Raw genomic sequence first — 24781 nt, 5'->3', positions numbered from 1 at the left:
TAATATAAAATGGTGAAATAAGTGCCAGTGCCAGGGTAGAGGTCACATGCTGACAGAATGGAGAAAAAAGAAATTCCCTTTTAAAGTGTGTGTCAGGGGAGGGGATGACTACATAAAACAGATCACATTTGAGTTATGCCTTTAAATATGAGAACAATTTTGAAAAGTAGAAGATGGGAGGAGTCATTACCAAAATGATCTTATTTGGGCACACAGAGGAACACAATAAAACATTTTGCAATGAATGAACTAATTAGATTTGGCCATGCCTCATATGGCCTATATTACATTTCACTTTTACTTTCATTATGTAAGTATGTATGAACCTAGGAGTTGCACCCTAACTATACTATACTATATTATCAGCTTTCTAATTTCTCCCATCATACATCAAGACTCTTGAATGTAAAATGTCTCCAAATATAATGAAAAGTATAATACCTATCATAAAAAACAAAGGTATGATATCAACACCTTTATCAAGAGATTATCAGTTTTATGAGAAATTCAGAAGTATTTGAAAATTCAGCTACATAAAATGTGACTCTTATAATTCACTCCCAACAGTCATTAAAAATAAGACTAATTATTAAAGAAAATTTAGAAGTTAGTTTGTTTTCAGGAATCATTTTCACTACAATAATTCTCTAGAATAATTCAAAATCAAAACTAGGGAAATATTATCTATTACAGACCAACTGTGGGCAGGTACTATGTTAAGAATCTAAACTATTTTACCTCATTAACAAACTTGGAACTTGGGTCTCATCTCTCCCAGTATGCCAGATATGGAAATCAAGGCTAAACAAGTTAACTAAATCAAGGTAAAACATCTTATAAAAAGAAAACCTAGGTTTTGAACCTAATTCTGTCTGATTATTCTGTTCATTGAGCCCCACTATTTTCAGGCAGCATGCTAATATACTATCTAGTTGTACAAGAAGCTTGTGACCCTACTGCAGTCCATACTGCAAGATACAGGAGTATTCTGGGAATTCATGATACTGCAAACAGTGAAATCACAGTAAACATCCCTAACCTGATAACAGATCCCTATTCCAAGCTGGAAATAAACTGGATCATTTTTCAGAATAAAAGAAAGGACTAGTCTAAAGTTCAGTTGATTTCTTTCTGGAACTTCTGATACCCAGGTAACTATTTGAGTTTATAGGTCCTTATCCAGCACCTTGTTATTAGAGTAAACAAAGATCCTATTATAGTAACAGAGTGTTTATTACATTGAAAGTAGGTGACAAAGTCAACAAGAATTCAAGAACAACATTTGCTTAACTATACTAACAATAAATCCATAATTGTTATACACCATAAAAGCAGATTTATTCATTTCTGACTTAAATAATGAGGCTCACAACTTCGATTTGTATAGGGCTCAAAACAAGAACTGAGCTTACCAGGTGGCACTAATGGTAAAAAAAAAAAAAAAAAAAAAACATCTGCCAATGCAGGAAACAAGAGATGTGGGTTCAATCCCTGTGTTGGGAAGATTCCCTGGAGGAGGGCATGGCAAACAACTCCAGTATTCTTGGGCTTCCCTGGTGGCTCAGATGGTAAAGAATCCACCTGCAATGCAGGAGACCAGAGTTCAATCCCTGGATTGGGAAGATCCCCTGGAGGAGGGCATGGCAACCCACTCCAGTATTCTTGCCTGGAGAATCCTCATAGACAGGGGAGCCTGCTGGGCTACAGTCCATGGGGTCTCAAAGAGTTGGACAAGACTGAGCAACTAAGTACAGCACACAAAACAAGAACTATTATTCCTTCCCCCAACCACACAAGAATTAAAGGCCTTCAAATTATTCTCTCCATAGATATGCTTAATTCCATTTATGGTTTGGTGAATAACGAGAAAAATGCTCTAACGAATTCCAGGACTTCATTCTATCATTCAGTTCTAACCATTTCACTTTATTCTAAACAAGAGATTTGAGATGACAGATTGATCACATGACTCAGACAATGCCATGGCTACTTACTTTTCAAAAAGAGAAGCATGTTTCAGTTACCTCTGAAATAACCCAACAGCTTCTGAAGTTTGGCTACAAAGTAAAATCACCTGGGGCCTTTTGAAAATCCTGGTATCCCGGCCACACTCTAGACCCAGGCAAGGCTTAAGCAGCAGCACTTGTTTTTCAATCTGTTATTCAGACCCCAAGGACTGCAGCATGCCAGGCTTCCCTGTTCATCACCAACTCCTGGAGTTTGCTCAAACTCTTGTCCATTGAGTCAGTAATACCATCCAACTATCTCATCCTCTGTCATCCCCTTCTCCTCCTCCCTTCAATCTTTCCCAGCATCAGGGTCTTTTCCAATGAGTCAGTTCTTCACATCAGGTGGCCAAAGTATTGGAGTTTCAGCTTCAGCATCAGACCTTCCAATGAATATTAAGGGTTGATTTCCTTTAGAACTGACTGGTTTGATCTCCTTGCAGTCCAAGGGACTCTCAAGAGTATTCTCCAGCACCACAGTTCAAAAGCATCAATTCTTCAGCACTCAATCTTCTTTATGGTCCAACTCTCACACCTGTACATGACTACTGGGAAAACCATAGCTTTGATTACACGGACCTTTTTTGGCAAAGTAATGTCTCTGCTTTTTAATATGGCATCTAGGTTTGTCACAGCTTTTCTTCTAAGAAACAAATGTCTTTTAATTTCATGGCTGCATTCACCATCTGCAGTGATTTTGGAGCCCAAGGAAATAAAGTCTGTTTCCATTGTTTCCCCATCTATTTGCCATGAAGTGATGGGACCAGATGTCATGATCTTAGTTTTCCGAATATTGAGTTTTAAGCCAGCTTTTTCACGCTCCTCCTTCACTTTCAAGAGGTTCTTTAGTTCCTCTTCACTCTCTGCCATAATGTTGCTGCCATCTGTGTATGTGAGGTTACTGTTATTTCTCCTGGCAGTCTTGATTTCAGCTTGTGCTTCATCCAGCCTGACATTTCACATGATGTAGTCTGCACATAAAGTTAAATAAACAGGGTGACAATATACAGCCTTGATGCACTCCTTTCCCAATTTGGAACCAGTCCATTGTAGCATGTCTGGTTCAAGCTGTTGCTTCTTAACCTGCATACAGGTTTCTCAGGCAGGCAGGTGGTCTGGTATTCTTATCTCTTTAAGAATTTTCCACAGTTTGTTGTGATACACACAGGCTTTAGCATAGTCAATGAAGCAGAAGTAGATGTTTTTCTGGAATTCTCTTGCTTTTTCTATGATACAATGGATGTTGGCAATTTTTAAAACTCTGTAAATGAGTCTAGTGTGTAGCTAAGGCTGACAACCTCTGCTATAAGCACACAACTGCACTAAAGCAAATAGAAGTCAACTACAACATGAAAATGAAAGTGTTAGTCGCTCAGTTAGTCACTCAGCCTTGTCTGACTCTGTGACTCCACAGACTAAAGCTGGCCAGGCTCCCCTGTCCACAGAATTCTCTGTGCAAGAATACTCGAGTGAATAGCCATTCCCTTCTCCAGTGGATCTTCCTAACCAAGGATCAAACCTGGGTCTCCTGCCTTGCAGGTAGATTCTTTACTGTCTGAGCCATGAGGGAAGCCCCAATTACAAGGTAAACATATACAATTTTAAGAAAAATGTAAAACAAAGATGAAAACATTTATAACTGTATGAAAAAGGTCAAACAGGTAAAAGTCATCTATAAAAATCCTCATATCTAGTTCAAATAAACAAATTAGGAGAAAAAAGAATTAAGGAGATCAGCAGAAATTGATTTCTAACGCAATTTTATTTTGCAAGTAAAAAAGCCATTTCCAAGATAAATCAATTTGCCAAAATTTCAAGGAAATAGTAACTTTAAATGCAGAACACCTAGAGCTACCATGCAAAACAACAGCTACATAACACTGGAACAACAAAGATGCTGACACATTGTGACAGTACCCTTTCTTCACAATCCTTCCCAAATTTCTACCCATCACTTAAAATCCACTTTAACTGCCGCTTTTTCTTTAAAGGTTCTTCTGATCATGGCTGAAGAAATTAATTTCTCCCTCTTCTGGTCTATCAGAGACCATTCGCATCCATATCATAGCACCAATCACAAACCAAGAAATTAAGCTCTGTGAAAACAGTGGTTCTCTTCTATCCTGTTCATTCCTCCACTCCCAGGCCCTGAAATAGTGCCTAACAGAGTGCTCAATAAGAGCTTGTTCATGAATTTAAAGAAAATAATCAATTAACTAATGACACCTGGGAATAAGATGAGGTAGTTATGGAGCTCTAAGAAGCAATATATATATAACTTTCATATTTTTAAGCGAAAAAAGCAAAGTACATAAAAGTTCACATTTCTGTAAAATGATGGATATGTGCACGGAGCAGTGGTGGCCTTTTGTATTAATAGCTGGGGGCAGAGCTAAGGAAGTCTTCCATGTATACCTTTAATACCCAAAGCATGTATCACCTATTCAAAAAGTTAAATACGTGTGATAAAAGTTTGTGTCAACATTATCATGTTGAGAATAAAAAATTCAAATTTTATATTTCAGTTAAATGAAAGAATATGGTAGAAAGAGCTCAAAGCAAGAAGTCAGTTAGAATTTTTACCTTTACCCTGCCATTTATCAGACAGATGACTTAATTTCTTAATATAGAGAAGGAAAGAACTGATTCTTTCCAGCCCTAAACTCTAAAATGTCAACCAGTTGAGGATGCTATTTTGTATGACAACATGATGAAGACATGTAAAAAATAAGGAAACTCTGACCATCCCCAACAATCCCTCCAATCCATGCCCTGGAGATGCTAAATATGGGCTTTTTGTACATATTTGTGAAATTTTAGCTTACCATAAATTACTAAAATAATCTAACAAAAAAGGTCAGTTGGAATCAAAATTAGAGCTAAACTGAAAATACATAAAATAATGTCAAGTAAAAATGTGATAAAAGGGCATTTCCTGGGGCCCAGTGGTTAGGACTCGGAGCTTTCACTACTGGTGCCGGGGTTGAATCCCTGCTCCAGAAACTAAGATCCCACAAGCCACAGAGTGTGGCCCAAGAAAAAGGAAGAAAAGTTGTCTTTCTGGTAATGAGGGGAAGGGGAAGAGACTCAAACAAACCAGTACCTACTGCACACTAACCACTTTCACATACTTTTATGTGTAATGTTTAGTACATACAAATAACTTTTGATTCTAATATTACATTTGGTAAAGTTTACACTCCATGGCACGTAACTTACCCAAAGTCACATCTTAACAGATGACAATGAAGGGGTTTGTCTCTAAAGTCCATGTTCTTTCCCACTTTTTGTGCTGCTTTCAAAACTCAGTCTTTAAACATATTAAGGACTTCTCAAAGAAGCTTAACTCTGTTTGACTGGAACTATTTTAAAAGCTAGGGAATGAGAGCCAGAGAATCAAACTGCGATTTAAAATGTGGTTGAGATCACAAAGTCCTAGCAGATTTAGTCTCTCTTTTTGGATACCCTAGGCAGCTGGTGGTACCCAGATCACCTTCCTGTTTCCCTTCATGAATGTACTGCAATTCAACCAATATTGTTATGGATAAGGTACTGTTCTCAGTAAATAAAATAGATTTAACAGTTTTATTTCTTTGTGGTATTTGCATTCTAGTTGGGGAGAGACAAATAATAACAGCAAACATTAAATAAGTAAACTTGAGAAAATGCTAAGCTCTATGGAGAAAAAAAAAAAAGAGCTGGTAGTTGGGATTTCAAGAGTGTGGTGGGGGCAGGGCAGCAGGGAGGATGAAGTTTTGTAATTTTAAATATTGTATCCAGACAGGCCTTACTGGGGATGATTTACCAAGGAGGGCAATGACTTATCACAAACGGAGTTGATAAAAATATTATGCATAAGTGCAGACATGGGCATGTAAGCATGGATAGATGTGAACACATATAATGAGGAAATGAGGAAACTGACTACTTTCTGGATACTGAACAATCTTTAAACCCTTCAAAGTGACTCTTCTTCCTAAACCCTAGTTTTCCTAGGTCTTTATTCTCTACATTAATTTTTATATTACTATTTTCCACTAACCAGGGGTGGAGCAAATATGTGTCACAAAGTATGTAACTGGTTTTACATACTCTTGAGAGTGAGATCTCAATCACTTCCTCCACTGTGTGTCCCCAGCTTGTACTAACGTTAGATTGTGACACACTCCTCAGGACCCTCTCTGGTTCTTGGCTCCTAGTATCACAGTTTCGTGAATCTAGCTCACTCCTAACCCCACTTCCATAATTTTAGTTCTCAAAACTCATCAAAAAAATCTGTATTACCCAGTTCAGGCTATGTAATGCTGAAATCATCTCAGGAGTTTAAAACAACTGAGGTCTATTCCTTGATGATGCTACATATAAACCAAAGACGAGCAGGGTGCCCCACGTACCATAATCACACAGAAGCCCGAGCTGTCAGAGCAGCCATCGTCCTAACAATAACAGTGTGCCAGAGGGAAAGAGAGCTTGGAGGATCTTATCCAGGCAACCAATGACAGAATTTCTGCCCACAATTCAACAGCCTGAAGCAGTCACATGACCGCAGTGAACAAGAGTTAGGAAGTGCAATCATATCAAATGACTAGCAAGGGGAAAAAAGCTAGTAAATAACACTAAGACCCACCACAGACTCAAACTTTGATTACTCTCTATTTGAACTTAGTACTATTTTATAGTTCACCATAGCTCCACTTTATGGTATTCTCCCCTGCCTAGAACAATAAATAGCTGAAGATTCTGTATTGGGTCCAGTCTAGTCCTTGGCTCTACCCAGTGGGCAATTAAACTTCTCTATCCTGAATGTTATGGACTGGAATAACAATGGTGATAAAGAGGAATAAGACAAGGAGGAAGATGAGGAAGACGGTGTTGACGCAGTCACTTTTGTAAAACATACTATGTGCCAGGCACACATCAAGGCTTCAACATTTAAAAAACTGATCTACCAACCCTAAATGGTATTCTGGCATTATTATTCCCATAGATAGCTGTTTAAAGAAAAGAGGTATATTGAACAATGATACTAAAACATAAATAGTTCAGTTCAGTTCAGTCACTCAGTCGTGTCCGACTCTTTGCGACCCCATGAATCGCAGCACGCCAGGCCTCCCTGTCCATCACCAACTCCCGGAGTTCACTCAGACTCACATTCATTGAGTCAATGATGCCATCCAGCCATCTCATCCTCTGTCGTCCCCTTCTCCTCCTGTCCCCAATCCCTCTCAGTATCAGAGTCTTTTCCAATAAGTCAACTCTTTGCATGAGGTGGCCAAATATAAATAAGAATGTTATAAAATGATAATTCTGCTAATCTGCCTGAAAATAATTCTCTCTAGATTCCTAAACTGTTATTCTTAAACTTTCATCATCCTATACTGATGAAAGATGTTTCCGTGACTACTTTAAGAAAAATGAAAAATAATAAATATAACAAAAATTATGTCCAATTAAGCTTTCACTTTGGGGGGAAAACATTCGTCATACTCATAAGGTCTTATTTGCAGGGCCATTATTGCAAGTAGCAGTGATAAATCTATTATTTCATCAAGATCATCAAAATAAGGCTGTTGTTTTTTGTCGGTACAAGAAGTAATATTTCCAAACATCAGGTCATGAATACAACTTTGTCCATTCTTGTGCTTTAAAACATTAAATTTCAGCACTTGGGCCCCAAACCAAATTTGACATATTTTTATTTTCAAAGAAATGATGCTTTTTTATGATAAAACTTTGAAAAATAAAAGTAAATGAAACATGTGCCACTTGTTAAATGTTAAAACTTGAAATGTTTATTTTTTTTTAATATTGTTAGGACTAGATTTAATGTGAGCCCTAAATCACCAAGTTAAATTTTAATGTACATACTAATCACCTGGGTATGTTGTTAAAGTTCAGATTCTGACTCATTAGGCCCTGGGGCCTAATACAGCCTGAGAGTCTGTATTTCTAACAAGATCCCAGGAGTGTTGGTCCAGAGACTACACTTTTGCAGCAAGGCTCTAGACAACCACAATGCTTAACGCTATGCTGATAGAATTTATTTTTTAACTTAAAGCCTTTCTTTATAAAATGTAAAAAATTTGAAATTCTAAAATGATTTTATAGTAGTGATGTAAGTTATAAATTAATATTAAAGGAGTCCATGAGTCAAAAAAAGTAATAAAATTTAAAAGACTAGGAAATGTTGACATAGAGCAGTTATTGATTCTCAAAGTATGGCCAAGAAACAGCAGCATCAGCATCTGCTGTGAAATTATTAGAAATGCATATTCTCATACTCAGCCTGAGATCTTCTGAATCAGAAACCTAGGGGTGAGGCCCAGCAATTGACAAGCCCTCCAGACAATTCTGATGTAGGCTAAAGTTTGAGAATCACTGGATTAGTGGGCAAAGGGCCAATGGCATGCACAAACTCTAAGAAAGTAAGGGACACCACTACCGGAGCCTATGCCCTCCTCACTGATCTTCTGAAGCCAAGCCATATGGATGACTTAGAAATCACCTTGTCAGGATTTCCCCGGCGGTCCAGGGGTTAAGACTCTGCACTCCCAATGCAGGGAGCATGGGTTTGATACTTGGTCGGGGATCCCACATGCCACATTGCAGCCAAAAAATAAAAATCTCCTGGCCAAGCAACAAGTAGAGAAACCACATGCCACCCAGGGCCCTGAGCAGCTAGAAGGGAAGACATTTGCTTCAGAGGATCTCATTTGCTACTGCAGACAGCACTGCTACATGAGGTAAGGTTCTGCTAATTTAGAAAGAGAGTTTATACCCCTGTTCATGCCCAAACCAGTTACCAATGTTGACCAATAGAGACATTCATTTTAAAGACAAGCAATCTATCAAAAACAATTAAACATTTGAGAATTAACAGCAATCACAAAGATCAATTTTACGACCTCTACTCTCAAGTATTGGACCAGTAGCATAGGAGCTTGATCTGAAAATGTCATGGAGAGCAGAAAAATGGTGGGAAGTGGATGAAATGAAAATCAACAGGAGAGTGCCTACACTGTCGTATACTCATACAGTGAAAGTACTATACACACGTGAAAATAAATGAACTAGACCTACATGATGAATTGATGAATCTCGCAAACAATGACGAGCAAAGAGAGGTGAGGAATACATACAATAGTACATTATTTATATGAAGTTTAAAATTATTAAAATAATAATATATGGTACACATTGAGATATAATATAGATCTCTTAGGAATTAATGCATATAAGAGTGTAAAGCCCCTAAAGGAAATGATAAATTCCAAGTCTGATACCTCTTGAGAGAAACAGAGAGCATCCAATAACCAGTCCTGTTTTACAGAAAGTGAGCATCTATGCTCCTATATGCCAAAGATGTAACTCTTAATATAAAAAATGAATATACCTTTATCATTATAGCCTTCTGAAAGAATAGGCAGAAATGAAATAGTGAAAATACTTTTTTTTGAACCACTGTATGTGTCCTAAAAGTATTACATTCTAAATTAGACTGTTGAAAATTTAGGTCCAACTGTGATTCATGAGCAATGTGATGGGAGGCACTGAAGGATTTACAGAGGAATGTGTTGTGTTGTGCACTCAGTCATGTGCAACTCTTTGAGATCCTCTGGATGACAGCCTGCCAGGTTCCTCCGTCCATGGGTCTTTTCAGGCAAGAATACTGGAGTGGGCTGCCATTTCCTCCAGCAGGGGATCTTCCCAACTCAGGGATGGAAACTGTGTCTTCTGCATCTCCTGCATTTCCAGGAGATTCTTTACTGCTGAGCCATCAGTAAAGCCCCCTAAAGAGGAGTAACATAATCCAAATTTCTTTTTGGTAGGTTACACCAGCAGCTATTGTGGAGAATGGATGGGAAAGGGGTAGGAGTGAACAGTCAGTTTCAAGAGTAACAAAACTCCAGGAGAGAGATGGTAAGAGCTTGATCGTGGACCAAGCAACAGACATAGGGAGAAAGAATAGGGTTACTACAGAAGAACAGCAGAACCTTGTGATCAAGAAGGAAGTTATCTCGGATGACTTACAGTTCTCTGCCTATGAGAAGTGAGCAGAAGACGGCACCATTCATCTAGTGAAGGCAGGAAGAAGAGCCACTTTGAGGGATAAGATGATTACAATTTTACATTTGCAGAAAAGGATGGATGGAAAAAAATTGAAAATAAGACAAAAGAATTTGTGATGACTAAAGATACAGAAAACATCCACTTTTATAAATAAAATGCTTTTAGTTAAACACAGAAAGGTCCCTTCTGAAGCATAACTGCTCCTATTTCTGTGCTCTCTGCCAGAAAACAATAATAGATTTTCAAAATGCCCAGCTGTCTGACTAGTGAACAAATGACATCACCCAAACAACTGTCGTAACAATAATACATTGCCACCACTCATTGTGTGTACAAATTAAAAGGATTTTTAGAGAAGCTACATACTCCCTGAACATAGAAGCTTTTGTCTCCCTTTTTTAGACTGGGTATATTTTCAAAAGCTAGTTCTGTAGTGTGTTCTAGACCTTAAAAAAACCATTTAATCAACCACTTGTAAAGACCCAATAGGGAGTCTTACATAATGTGACATTATATAACAATAAACAGAAAAGTATTTATTCATTCTAGCAACAATTAATATTGACCTTGAGCAACAGGGGTAACTCCCACTAATGTACTGTATATTTATATTTCAAATTGCCTTAGCCTGCTTAGTATCTGCTCAGTGTTTATAATTAAATTATAGCACCCATACAAACTTCCACTAAGCTCTGTGGTATCCTTTGTGTTTGGAATTTAGTGTAGTATGACATGAAAAAATTGGGATTGATAAATATGTAATGATAACACAGCACACCTTGAAAGTATTGTTTTCCTTATTAATAGTTTTCCTTACATTAATATTAATATATTTCCAGTACTTATGATAATGAAAAAGGCAAAAAGCTCACTCAAAAATGTTGAACTAAATAAAGTTCAAAGCCAGTATCAGCTATAAGTCAGTTATTAAAGTGACAGATGACAGGCTGATTACATAATATAGCCATCAAATGCTTAAGGACAGTTAAAAGCTGCTTTGGGTACATTTCTCCTAGAATATAATGTTGCAGTTCTATATAATTCTCCAGTAACCTAAAAGAAAGTCTCACTTGCTCCCTAGGAATAACACATTATGCTATCAATTAACTTGTGGATATATCATTCACTTTTGCAAATCCATTTGCCCCTTTCATTTCCCTGCCCTGCAAAGAGCTGTACTGTATCTAAGACAGTTGAACCTCACATCCTCAAAATATTCAACCCATGCTGGGCTTCCCTGGCAGCTCACCTTGTAAAGAATCTGCCTGAATGCAGACCCCAGTTGGATTCCTGGGTCAGGAAGATCCACTGGAGAAGGGACAGGTTACCCACTCCAGTAAGCTTGGGCTTCCCTGGTGGCTCATCTGGTAAAGAATCTGCCTATAATGTGGGAGACCTGGGTTCGATCCCTGGGTTGGGAAGATCCCCTGGAGAAGGGAAAGGCTACCCACTCCAGTATTCTGGCCTGGAGAATTCCATGGACTGTATAATCCATGGGGTCATTAAGAGTGGGACACAGCTGAATGACTTTCACTTTCACTTTCACTCCACAAAGACCTTTCTCTTGTTCTAAGCTATAAAGTTGTAATTGGAGGCTCTCTGGACCCATCTTTCCAGTTCAGTAACCTATACCACATGATGAAAGAAAGGGACTCGGGGAAGTGGAGAATTTCTAAAATATCCGGTTCTCTCTTCCCTGCCAGAAAATGCACAATAGATACCAAAATGCACAGCTGGTGAACAAATGACATCACCCAAAAGTTAGCTGATGCCAGCATTCTAGTCCAAAACTTAGCTGTTTAGCTCCTGCTGAAAACCTGGCATGTCTCTTATGTTTCATATCTTGGGCAAAGGCATCATTACAGTCAAGTAAGTCAAAATCATCTTTATCTCTCTCTTGGACTTCCGTGTTTGATACTCATTCAATGCACACCCTGTAACCAATTTTAGGGTATATATTAGTTCTATTATTCATCTTACTATATACTTCTAAAATGTATTTTAAGTCTTAAGTGTATAAAATGCATTGGGTTGTTAAGCCTCTGATGTCATCCATATCAGTTAGTTAGTTAACACATGAAGAAAGACTATTAGCTACCTAATAGCCTTTCACTAGTTCTTCCTTACTCAGTCACCTGAGTAATTATTAGATGCGGCATTGTACTGATCTAAATAGCTACATTTCCCAGACTTTCTTACAGGTATACATGGCCATGTGACCAAGTTCTGGCCAGTGAGTGTATGTGAAAGTTGTTGAGCGAAACTTTCCAGTAAAGGGAGGTAGACAAATGATGGACACTCATTTATTTTCTTCCTTCCATCCTGAAATGCAAATGTGATTACATAAAATGCCAAAAATCAAGAGAAATACGAAGAGACTTCATTATACGTTTCCTCTATGAGGTAACTGTCTCCAAGGCAGCAGCTTTAAAAATGTCTTTTAATTTACATATTCTTCAATCTCAAACACAGAGCCTGGAACATAGGAGCTAAACTGCTGAGCTTCCATATCAGAGAGATAAAATTCTATGGGAGATCCTGAACTTAACAAACAGTACTCACAGATATAGAGAAGAAATAATGGTTACCAGTGATGAGGGAGAGGAGGGACAGCATAGGGCTGAGGGAGTGCAAGATACAAACTATCGGGTGTAAGACAGGCTGCAAGGATGTGTTGCACAACTGGGGAAGATAGTCTATATTTTGAAACAACTGCAAATGGAGTGTAACCTTTAAAACTGTATATTCTTTTACATTTCTATTGTATTAATTTCTAGAATCAGGTAAATTTGTCACAGTGTTCAAGTCCCTCTAAATTAAATTAAATCCCAGTAAAATTAAGCCATAGTCTTAGAGTCATGTAGTCCCAGTATAGAAAATCCATATGAAAGAAAAGAAAATGTGCAAACTTAGTTCATATAATGCTCTGTGTCCCCCATCAAACAAGCTAAGCTGGGTGTGTCACCATAAGATCCTAAGGATAGAAGGAATAATAAGACTATTTTATTCCTAGATCATTAAACAAGGTGTAAAGAGAATTTACAAGAACAGCTTTTGGAAAGAAGTAAAATACTAATAGCTTAACTAATTAAACTTAACTATATTTTAATAAGTTTGGCTCATTTTAAAATAAGACTCTTTCTCCAAAGTCATTCCAGACCTTTAAAAACACTATCTGATACCACAATCTTTGCTGTGAAACCAGTCCTTTTATAGAATTGCAAAAAAACAGAACTATTTTTGTCCTTCATTCTAAAAACAATAACAATGCAGAATAGACTTAGTGCCCAAAGTTAACCAGTGCTCAATAATATAATATCCACAGACACTAAACTTTCCAATAGCACAAATTTCTTTTTTAATAATTCTTCTCTTGACCTCTATTTTCCCTTCTCACCCAGAATAAATAAATACTATTGAGATGTATCACTACTCTGTTTAAAAGTTTAGTTACCCTCCATTATTTCATTACATTTCTAATTAAGACAATAAACATTTTTTAATGCTCACAGTTTTGGAAGTGTTAATCGCTCATTCATGTCTGACTCTTTGTAATCCCCATGGACTGCAGTCCTCCAGGCTCCCCTATCTATGGAATTCTCCAAGCAAGAATAATGGAGTGGGTAGCCATCCTCTTCTCCAGGGAATCTTCCCAACCCAGGGACTGAACCCAGGTCTCCTGAATTGAAAGCAGATTCTTAACTGTCTAAGCCACTTTTATTAGATGCTGTATTGAGAAAAAAAGGTGTGTCCTGCCTTCGACATACACATTTATCCTTCAGAAAAGTAGTTTAGCATATCCAAAACTACCTAAAAGATAAGAATTCATCTAAAACAAACTGAAACACAGATTATATCAACAGAAATATACTTAATGAAAGTCGACCCTAAGAATCGGTAAAATTAAACATATAACCATAAGTTCACAACATGCACCTCAGTGTTATAAATTTACTATTATACAAAATTAACGAAGTTGATTTTCTGTGATGCCTCACAGGATTTAGATTTATTATTTTTAATGTTACCTCGTATTCAAACTAATCCATATACAGGAGATCAAGATGGTGGTGTATGGGGGTTATGGAGTTCACCTTTCCCTCCATAAACACAACTACGAGTGCAATAATTCTCATGGGAAACTAACTAGAAACCTGCAGAAGGACTCCTATATAACCAAGGCTGCAAGAAAGATTTACACAGAATTGGGTAGGATGGGAAGAAACACTTCATGTTGGACTTACGCCCCTGAGAGAATTAAGAAGAAAAGGGACATCACACGGATGGAGCTTGTCCTGGAGAATGAGTTGGTCCAGCCCAGACTGGATATCCCAGTCCTGGGGTCCAAAGCATAGGAGACAAGGCACCTTGACTGCGTAGGGAACTGCAGGGACAGATAAAACTGGGGAAGCCTAGACTCCACTGATGAGAAGTGCACCAGTGCTGGTATGTCCCCAGGGCAAAGACGGTGAAAGAGGTCTGCCCTGGCAATTACTTCCTCTCCGCTTGCCAGTCTGAGCCAAGTGAACACTCCAGCCTCCCTCATCCATGCCACAGCTTGACACTGAATCTACAGCAGCCAGGACCTGGGGAAAGACTTGATCTAGGGATGCAGAGATGATCCAGGGGCCTAGGATGTGGCCCGGTGGGGAGCTTCAGGGGCCACTGCTGGTGCTTACACAAACAGCATGCCCCAGAAGCAGCCCAAACTCCTGGCACCATGGCCACCTGAATTTCTGAGACCTCCTTGCACTACCCAGTCCTAGTTGGGTGAATGTTCTGGCCCATCCACTCTATGCCACAGACTAGCACTGGATCTGGAGAAGCCACCACAGGGGAAAAGAGGACTGGAAGCTACATCTAAGCAGAGCCACAGATACTCACATAAGCAGTGGACCAGATTGCTGTGGACTTACCTGGTGGCTCAGACGGTAAAAAATCTGCTTGCAATGCGGGAGACCAGGTTTGATCCCTGGGTTGGAAAGATGCCCTGGAGCAGGGAATGCCTACTGTTCCAGTCTTTTTGCCTGGAGAATTTCATGGAGAGAGCAGTCTGCTACAGCCCATGGGGTCACAAAGAGTCAGACATGACTGAGCGACTGAGTGCACACATGCTCTCACACATACGAAGGAACAGAAAGATATCCACTCTTGGATTGGAAGAGTTAATATTGTTAACATGGCCATACTACCAAAAGCAAGCTATAGATTTAACACAACCCCTATCAAAATACTCATGATATTTTCTAAAGAATGAGAATAAATTCATATAGCAGCACAAAAGGCCCAGGATTGCCAAAACAACTTTGAGAGGAAAAAAAAAAAAAAGAAGCTGGAAGTATAACCCTCCTAGACTTCAAACAATACTACACAGCTACAGTAATAAAAAACAGCATGCTATTGGCACAAAAACAGATACAAAGATCAATGAAATAGAATCGAAAACCGACAAATAAACCCATGTACCTATGGTCAACTGATCTACAAAAAAAAAGACAAGAACATACAATGGAGAAAAGACAGTCTATTCAACAAGCAATGATGAGAAAACTGTACAACTATATGCAAAATAATGAAATGAGAACATTCTTTCACACCATATACAGAAATAAACTCAACATGGTTTAAAGACTTACATATAGGACGAGAAATCATCAAACTCTTAGAAGTGAACAGAGATGAAACACTCTGAAATAACTTGTAGCAGTATTTTCTTGGATAAGTATCATAAGGTAAAAGAAATAAATGCAAAATATACAAATGGAATCTAATTAAATTTAAAAGCTTTTTGCACAGAAAGGGAAACTATCAACCAAATTAAAAGACAGTCTATGGAGTGAGAGAAAATATTTGCAAATGATGTGACTGACAGCAGGTTAATATCCAAAATATACAACCAACTCTTACAACTCAATATCAAAAATACAAACAACCCTATCAAAAAATGGACAAAAGACCTAAAGAGACACCTTTCCAAAGAAAACATGCAGATGTCTAACAGGCATACGAAAAGTTGTTCAACATGGCTAATTGTTAGAAAAATACAAGTCAATACAATGAGGTATCACCTCACACCTGTCAGAATGGCTACCATCAAAATGTCTACAAAAAAATAAATGCTGCAGTGGATATGGAGAAAAGAGAACCCTCATACACTGTTGATGGGAGTTCAATTCAGTAGCTCAGTCATGTCCGACTCTTTGTGACCCCATGAACTGCAGCACACGAGGCCTCCCTGTACATCACCAACTCCCGGAGCCTACCCAAACTCATGTCCATTGAGTCGGTGATGCCATCCAACAATCTGTCATCCTCTTCTCTTCCATACCCTCAATCTTTCCCAGCATCAGATTCTTGTCAAATGAGTCAGCTCTTCGCATCAGGTAGCCAAAGTATTGGGAGTTTCAGCTTCAACATTAGTCCTTCCAGCAACCATCCAGGACTGATAAGGATGGACTGGTTGGATCTCCTTGCAGTCCAAGGGACTCTCCAGAGTCTTCTCCAACACTACAGTTCAAAAGCATCGATTCTTCTGCACTCAGCTTTCTTCACAGTCCAACTCTCACATCCATACAAGACCACTGGAAAAACCATAGCCTTGACTAGACAGACCTTTGTTGGCAAAGTAATATCTATGTTTTCTAACATGTTGTCTATGTTGTTCATAAATTTCCTTCCAAGGAGTAAGTATCTTTTAATTTCATGGCTGCAGTCACCATCTGCAGTGATTTTGGGGCCCCAAAAAAGTAGCCAGACACTGTTTCCCCATCTATTTGCCATGAAGTGATGAGCCCAGATGCCATGATCTTCATTTTCTGAATGTTGAGCTTTAAGCAGCATTTTCACTCTCCTCTTTCAGTTTGATTAAGAGGCTCTCTAGTTCTTCTTCACTTTCTGCCAGAAGGGTGGTATCATCTGCATATCTGAGGTTATTGATATTTCTCCCAGCAATCTTGATTCCAGCTTGTGCTTCTTCCAGCCCAGCGTTTCTGGACCACATTCTGCATATAAGTTAAATAAGCAGGGTGACAATATACAGTCTTGATGTACTGTTTTTCCTATTTGGAATCACTCTATTGTTCCATATCCAGTTCTAACTGCTGCTTCCTGACCTGCATACAAGTTTCTCAAGAGGCAGGTCAGTTGGTCTGGTATTTCCATCTCTTTCAGAATTTTCCACAGTTTATTGTGATCCACACAGTCAAAGGCTTTGGCATAGTCAATAAAGCAGAAGTAGATGTTTTTCTGGAACTTTCTTGCTTTTTCCATGATCCAGCAGATGTTGGCAATTTGATCTATGGTTCCTCTGCTTTTCTAAAGCCAGCATCAACATCTGGAAGCTCACGGTTCATGTATTGCTGAAGCCTGACCTGGACAATATTGAGCATTACTTTACTAGAGTGTGAGACGAGTGCAACTGTGCAATAGTTCGAGCATTCTTTGGCATTGCCATTCTTTGGGCTGGAGTGAAAACTGATCTTTTCCAGTCCTGTGGCCACTGCTGAGTTTTCCAAATTTGCTGGCATATTGAATGCAGCACTTTCACAGCATCATCTTTCAGGATTTGAAATAGCTCAACTGGAATTCCATCACCTCCACTAGCTTTCTTCATAGTGATGCTTTCTAAGGCCCACTTGACTTCACATTCCAGGATATCTGGCTCTAGGTGAGTGATCACACCATCATGATTAACTGGATCATGAAGATCTTTTTTGTATAGTTCTTCTGTGTAGTCTTACCACCTCTTAATATCTTCTGCTTCTGTCAGATCCATACCATTTCTGTCCTTATCAAGCCCATCTTTGCATGAAATGTTCCCTTGGTATCTCTAATTTTCTTGAAGAGATCTCTAGTCTTCCCCATTCTATTGTTTTCCTCTATTTCTTTGTATTGATTGCTGAGGAAGGCTTTCTTATCTTTCCTTGCTATTCTTTGGAACTCTGCATTCAAATGGGTATATCTTTCCTTTTCCCCTTTGCTTTTCACTTCTCTTCTTTTCACAGCTATTTGTAAGGTGTCCTCAGACAGCCATTTTGCTTTTTTGCATTTCTATTTCTTGGGAATGGTCTTAATCCCTGTCTCTTGTACAATGTCACAAACCTCTGTCCATAGTTCATCAGGCACTCTATCAGATCTAGTCCCTTAAATCTGTCACTTCCACTGTACAATCACAAGAGATTTGATTTAGGTCACATCTGAATGACCTAGTGGTTCTCCCTACTTTCTTTAATTTAAGTCTGAATTTGGCAATAAGGAGTTGATGATCTGAGCCACAGTCAGCTCCTGGTGTTGTTTTTGTGACTCTATAGAGCTTCTCCATATTTGGCTGTGAAGAATATAATCAATCTGATTTCGGTGTTGACCATGTGTAAAGTCTTCTCTTGTGTTGTTGGAAGAGGGTGTTTGCTATGACCAGTGCATTCTCTTGGAAAAACTCTATTAGCCTTTGTCCTGCTTCATTCTGTACTCCAAGGCCAAATTTGCCTGTTACTCCAGGTGTTTCTTGACTTCCTACTTTTGCATTCCAGTCCTTTATAATGAGAAGGGAGTCATTTTGGGGTATTAGTTCTAGAAGGTCTTGTATGTCTTCATAGAACCATTCAACTTCAACTTCTTCAGCGTTACTGGTAGGGGTATAGACTTGCATTACTGTGATACCAAATGCTTTGCCTTGGAAATGAACAGAGATCATTCTGTCGTTTTTGAGATTGCATCCAAGTTCCTCATTTCAGCCTCTTTTGTTGACTATGATGGCTACTCCATTTCTTCTAAGGGATTCCTGCCCACAGTAGTATATATAATGGTCATCTGAGTTAAATTCACCCATTCCAGTCCATTTTAGTTTGCTGATTCCTAGAATGTCAATGTTCACTCTTGCCATCTCCTGTTTGACCACTTCCACTTTGCCTTGATTCATGGACCTAACATTCCAGGTTCCTATGCAATATTGCTCTTTACAGCATTGGACCTTGCTTCTGTCACCAGTCACATCCACAGTTGGGTGTTATTTTTGCTTTGGCTCCATCCCTTCATTCTTTCTGGAGTTATTTCTCCACTGATCTCCAGTAGCATATTGGGTACCTACCGACCTGGGGAGTTCATCTTTCAGTGTCCTATCTCTCTGCCTTTTCATACTTTTCATGGGGTTCTCAAGGCAAGAATACTGAAATGGTTTTCCATTCCCTTCTCCAGTGGACCACATTCTGTCAGACCTCTCTACCATGACCTGTCCGTCTCGGGTGGCCCCAAGTATAAGCTGGTATAGCCACTATGGCAAGCAGTATGAAAGTGAAAGTGAGTCACTCAGTCATGTCTGACTCTTTGTGACCCCATGGACTGTCGCCCACAAGGCTCCTCTACCAGGAGCCAGCATGGGGAATCCCACCCGTGGCAGTGGTCATGCGGAAAGGGGCCTGACAAATGCAAAGGTGGGATCAGGCCTCAGGGGTCCCCCTGGATTTTCTCAAGCATCTACCCCCAAAACCAGAGTCTGCCTGCTTTCCTGTGTTATGCTTTCCACCTACTCTTCTGACATTAACAGGGGGCTGTCCCCCCACCACCTTTTTCTGTAAAAAGTTAAGAAGTCTCCTGGGCATAATAAGAGTGTTTCAATCCAAAAACCCCTCTGATAGCTTTCTAGCCTGCCTGCCGGACTCTTACAGCTGTGCATGTGATTGTTTGCGGCCTCCCGACCACTAGAGGCACAGGAAGCTTAAAACATCCTAGGAATGTAGGGGCTTCTGAGGAGTCAAAATCATTAGAATAGGACTGATTAAGGGTTTCATTGTTGAGCCAATACCTGCTGCCAAGTTTTCATATCTTTTATTTGTTGATATAGTTGGTATGTAGAAAAAACAGGTAGTAGCCCTGACATTAGATCTTTAAGTACTTTCTTTGTTATAATCCACTGCACCTTTGTTCTACAGGAATGTAACTTTATTTAGTACTTTGAGGGTGATGCAGATTAAAGAAAAAACACTTCAAGGGAAAATGAGTTTTCAGGTTGATAGACATTTATCTAGGAAGAGAGCCATAAAAATGTTAACAGGCCGCTTGGCCAGAAGATAATCTAAATCACCTGAGACCTTTTGTATACAGGAGGACCTTTTGTATGCAAAAAGAAAGCCTGGTCTCAATAAGGGTCAGGACGGCTGCCCCTGCATAACTCTGCATATTCCATTATTTCTTTATGTACAACTTGGGGTATATAAGCTGCCTTTGAAAATAAAGTTTTGGGTCTTGCACCGATGCTTGGCTTCCCCATGTCGTTCTTTTCTTATTCTCCCTTTTCAGGCTGAATTCCCATCTGGAGCATAGAGGCTTGCCGTGTTTACTTATTTGCCTGGGCTTCTAAGACCCACGCGACAGGGAGCCCAACGTCGGGCACCCTCTGCTATTCAAGCGGGTGCCTGTGGCCTACGTATATGGTGCAAGCTCCTTGTCTCGGAACTTTATTGGCTTTCTATGTTAATCAAGGAATATAGCCTCTTTTCTCTTCTATTTTCTCCACTACACTATTCTTTCCTAATCTCTCTTTATATCTCTAATTAAATAATTCTTTCCTAATCACTGACTCCATCCCCGCTTCGAATTCCCTGGATCCACCAGGGCTGGACCCTGGCACTCCTCCAGGCAAGAATACTGAAGTGAGTTGCCATTTCCTTCTCCAGGGGATCTTCCCAACCCAGGGATCAAACCCAGGTCTCCCACATTGCAGGCAGACTCTTTACTGGCTGAGCCACCAGGGAAATCACAGAAGCAGTATGGAGATTCCTCAAAACACTAAAACTAACCATATGATCCACTAATCCTTTCCTGGGAATATATCTGGAAAAGATAAAAACTCTTAATTCAAAAAGATATGTGTACCCCAACATTCATAAGCAGCACTATTTACAGTAGCCAAGACATGGAAGAAATCCAAGTACCCATCAATAGATGACTGGATTAAAAGATGTAGTAAGTAAAGTGAAAGTTGCTCAGTCGTGTCCGTCTCTTTGTGACCCCATGAACTATACAGTCCATGGGATTCTCTAGGCCAGAATACTGAATAGGGTAGCCTTTCCCTTCTCCAGAGGATCTTCCCAACCCAGAGATCGAATCCAGGTCTCCCGCATTGCAGGCAGATTTTTTATCAGGTGAGCCACAAGGGAAGCCCAAGAATACTAGATTGGGTAGCCTATTCCTTCTCTAGCAGATCTTCCCGACCCAGGAATCGAACAAGGGTCTCCTGCATTGCAGGAGTTTTCTTTAACAACTGAGCTATCAGGGAAGCTCAAAGATGTGGTTCACTTCAGTTCAGTTCAGTCACTCAGTCGTGTCCGACTCTTTGTGACCCCATGAATCGCAGCACACCAGGCTTCCCTGTCCATCACCATTTCCCGGTGTTCACTCAAACTCACATCCATCAAGTCAGTGATGCCATCCAGCCATCTCATCCTCTGTCATCCCCTTCTCCTCCTGCCCCCAATCCCTCCCAGCATCAGAGTCTTTTCCAATGAGTCAACTCTTCACATGAGGTGGCCAAAGTACTGGAGTTTCAGCTTTAGCATCATTCCTTCCAAAGAACACCCAGGGCTGATCTCCTTTAGAATGGACTGGTTGGATCTCCTTGCAGTCCAAGGGACTCTCAGGAGTCTTCCCCAACACCACAGATCAAAAGTTCAATTCTTATATACCACAAAGATGTGGTGTATATATATATATATGTGTGTGTATGTATAAAAAATATGGAGTAAAAAATTGACTATTACTCAGCCATAAAAAGAATAAAATACTGCCATTTGCAGCAATGTAGATATACCTAGAGAATCATTATGCCTAGCAACGTGAGTAAGAGAAAGACAAACATGTGTATGATATTACACATGGAATCTAAAAAACAACACAAATGTATATGCAAAACAGAAACAGACTCATAGATATAGAAAACCACTTTGTTATCAAAGAGGAAAGGGAAGGGGAGAAGGACAAATTAACAGTATCAGATTGAGAGAAACAAACTACTATATATAAAATAGATAAGCAATAAGGATATACTGTATAGCACAGGAGATTATACTTACTGTCTTGTAATAATCTATAATGGATTACAATCTGTGAAAATACTTAATCACTATGCTGTATACCTGAAACTAACATAATATTATAAATGAACTATATGTCAATAAAGGCTTCCTTGGTGGCTCAGAGGGTAAAGTGGCTGCCTGCAATGCGGGAGACCTGGGTTTGATCCCTAATTTGAAGTTCTATTAACATAAAGATGGAGAAGGAAATGGCAACCCACTCCAGTACTCTTGCTTGGAAAATCCCATGGATGGAGAAGCCTGGTAGGCTACAGTCCATGGGGTCACAAAGAGTCAGACACGACTGAGCAACTTCACTTTTATACTTCAATAAAAGGAGAAATATTAACAGTTATCCATATACTCTATAGTCTGACTAGGAAAATATGCAATCTTTAGAAAAATTTTAATCCAGGTACTGTAAAACTATTCATCTGTTTCTCTCTTGGGCTGGCTTTGGTTATCATGTCACATTACTGGAACTTACACTAATATATTATTTTTTAAAACCTTCATTTATATCATCCCAGTCAATCTAGTAAAGAAAAAACGATTTGCTTTAAGAGCATGGAAAATATGAATCTTAGACAGCAATATACATTTGGCGTGCAATTTCAGTCTACTACATTGTTCTCTACTATTTAGTTTATTAACTATTTTACTTAAATGTCTTCTTTAAATAACCAGAATATAAGCTTCTGTACAGTGTATATATTGTGCATTCCCCACAGCACTTCATGTGTTCAAAATATGGGTGGGTCTCCTCCAATCAGGTGAAGTCCTTAAGAGAAAACAGACTGCAGTCCCCAGAGAAACAGGGAACTCAGTCTCAGACTGTCTTGGACTTGAGCTACAACATCAGCTCCTCACTGGGTCTACCTGTGAGATTGCCGATCCCACAGATGTTGAATCTGCCAGTGTCCCTGGTGGTCCAGACGGTAAAGTGTCTCCCTGCAGTGTGGGAGGCCCGGGTTCGATCCCTCGGTCGGGAAGATCCCCAGGAGACGGCAATGGCACCCCACTCCAGTACTCTTGCCTGGAGAATCCCATGGACCGAGGAGCCTGGTAGGCTACAATCCATGGGGTCGCTGGGAGTCAGACACGACTGAGTGACTTCACTTTCACTTTTCACTTTCGTGCACTGGAGAGGGAAATGGCAACCCACTCCAGTGTTCTTGCCTGGAGAATACCTGAGACAGGAGCCTGGTGGGCTGCCGTCTATGGGGTCGCACCAAGTCGGACACGACTGACGTGACTTAGCAGCAGCAGCAGTCACATAAACTAATTCATATGAATACTTGCCTCCTCTCCCTCCCTCCTTTCTTCTCTTCACCCCTCTCCCACTTCCTTGATCTCTCTCCCTCTTCCCCTTGTCTCTTCCACTCTATGTATATACTATTGGTTCTGTCTCTTTACTATTGGGTCTCTTTCTTTAGAGAACCCGGAGTAAAATATTCATTATTCCATAGGGTCAGCTACATTTCATGAGACTAAAACTGAAATTTTAAAGCAAAAAGGTTCTGGAGGAAAAGATATACCAATCTAAATATAATCAAGGCCTAAACTAAGGTTTCTAGATTATTATAAAAAGAATGGATGAGGACAGTTGTATAAGGAACAATCTACAGGATTTATCTCAAGAACAAAAGTGAGAAAATGAATATAGTATACAGATTATTTCATAGTCACCACTATATTTCATTGATTCTAAGTCATACTGCTTTGCTTTTTAACAGTCAGAAACATATGATGCATCTTGCAATCACTATCAGCCAGGTGGCAGTGCTGACACAGTGATCACTGCTTGTACATGTACATCAAAATCTGCAAAATCGATGTCAGAGACTGAGAGAAAAACGCAGATAAGATGATGGAACACTCTTTTAAGAAATGGTACATCACTAACTCTCAATGACACAGAGATAATGTACAGAAAAATCCAGAAAATGAGGACTTTAAAGAAGAAGATATTCGAGAGTATCTGCCTTTGAATGTGAAGCAATTTAAGAAATGCCTTGATCAATCTGATTCATATTTTCTCTTATTTTTGTTTGCATGAAAGTTAGGTGACTTTTTAAAATTATCTTTAAAAGGCTCTTTCAACATGTATAAAATAAAATTGTAGTACTAAGAAAGCATCCATGTCATAGCTAAAATTGTAATAAACAATGTGTCTTACAGTGAATGTGATCTTAACTGTAATGAAGAATAGCAGTGCATCAGCTACTAAAATCTCCAGTGTATAGAACTAATGACAACTCCAACCATTATTTGAACCTTTACTCTATGCAAACAGTTCTCAAACCTGAATGTGCATCATAATCTCCTGGAGGGCTTGAATAAGATCATTAGACCTCATCCCCAAACTTCTAGCTCAAGGCAGCCCCACTCATGTCAGACTTCTTCTAGCAAGGCTGAAAACCCTCACATACTCTTGACTTGGGCAGGATTAGCTCAGAGCAAAGGGTTAAACCTTCAGAGAAAAGGTATCAGTACCTGCAACTGCACACAGGGAAGGGAAACAATGACTGACATATGAGTGATCCATTTACAAATGCGATTCTGACATCAACAATCTGTGCAGTAACAGCACAATGTACTAACATCTCCAATTATTAACATGAAAAATAAAAGAAAATA

The 24781-nt window shown here is 39.3% G+C and overlaps 1 protein-coding gene across 3 annotated transcripts in view; it reads right to left on the bottom strand.

The window, feature by feature from the left end:
- TTLL7 (tubulin tyrosine ligase like 7) overlaps positions 1-24781 on the bottom strand; it is a 159408-nt gene that overhangs the window by 101968 nt on the left and 32659 nt on the right. The window lies entirely within an intron of this gene.

The sequence above is a fragment of the Oryx dammah genome, unplaced genomic scaffold (genome assembly GCF_014754425.2).
Source record: "Oryx dammah isolate SB20612 unplaced genomic scaffold, SCBI_Odam_1.1 HiC_scaffold_28, whole genome shotgun sequence".
NCBI lineage: Eukaryota > Metazoa > Chordata > Mammalia > Artiodactyla > Bovidae > Oryx > Oryx dammah.
The sequence above is the reverse complement of the archived record's forward strand: the minus strand, read 5'-3'. Positions and strand labels throughout refer to the sequence as shown.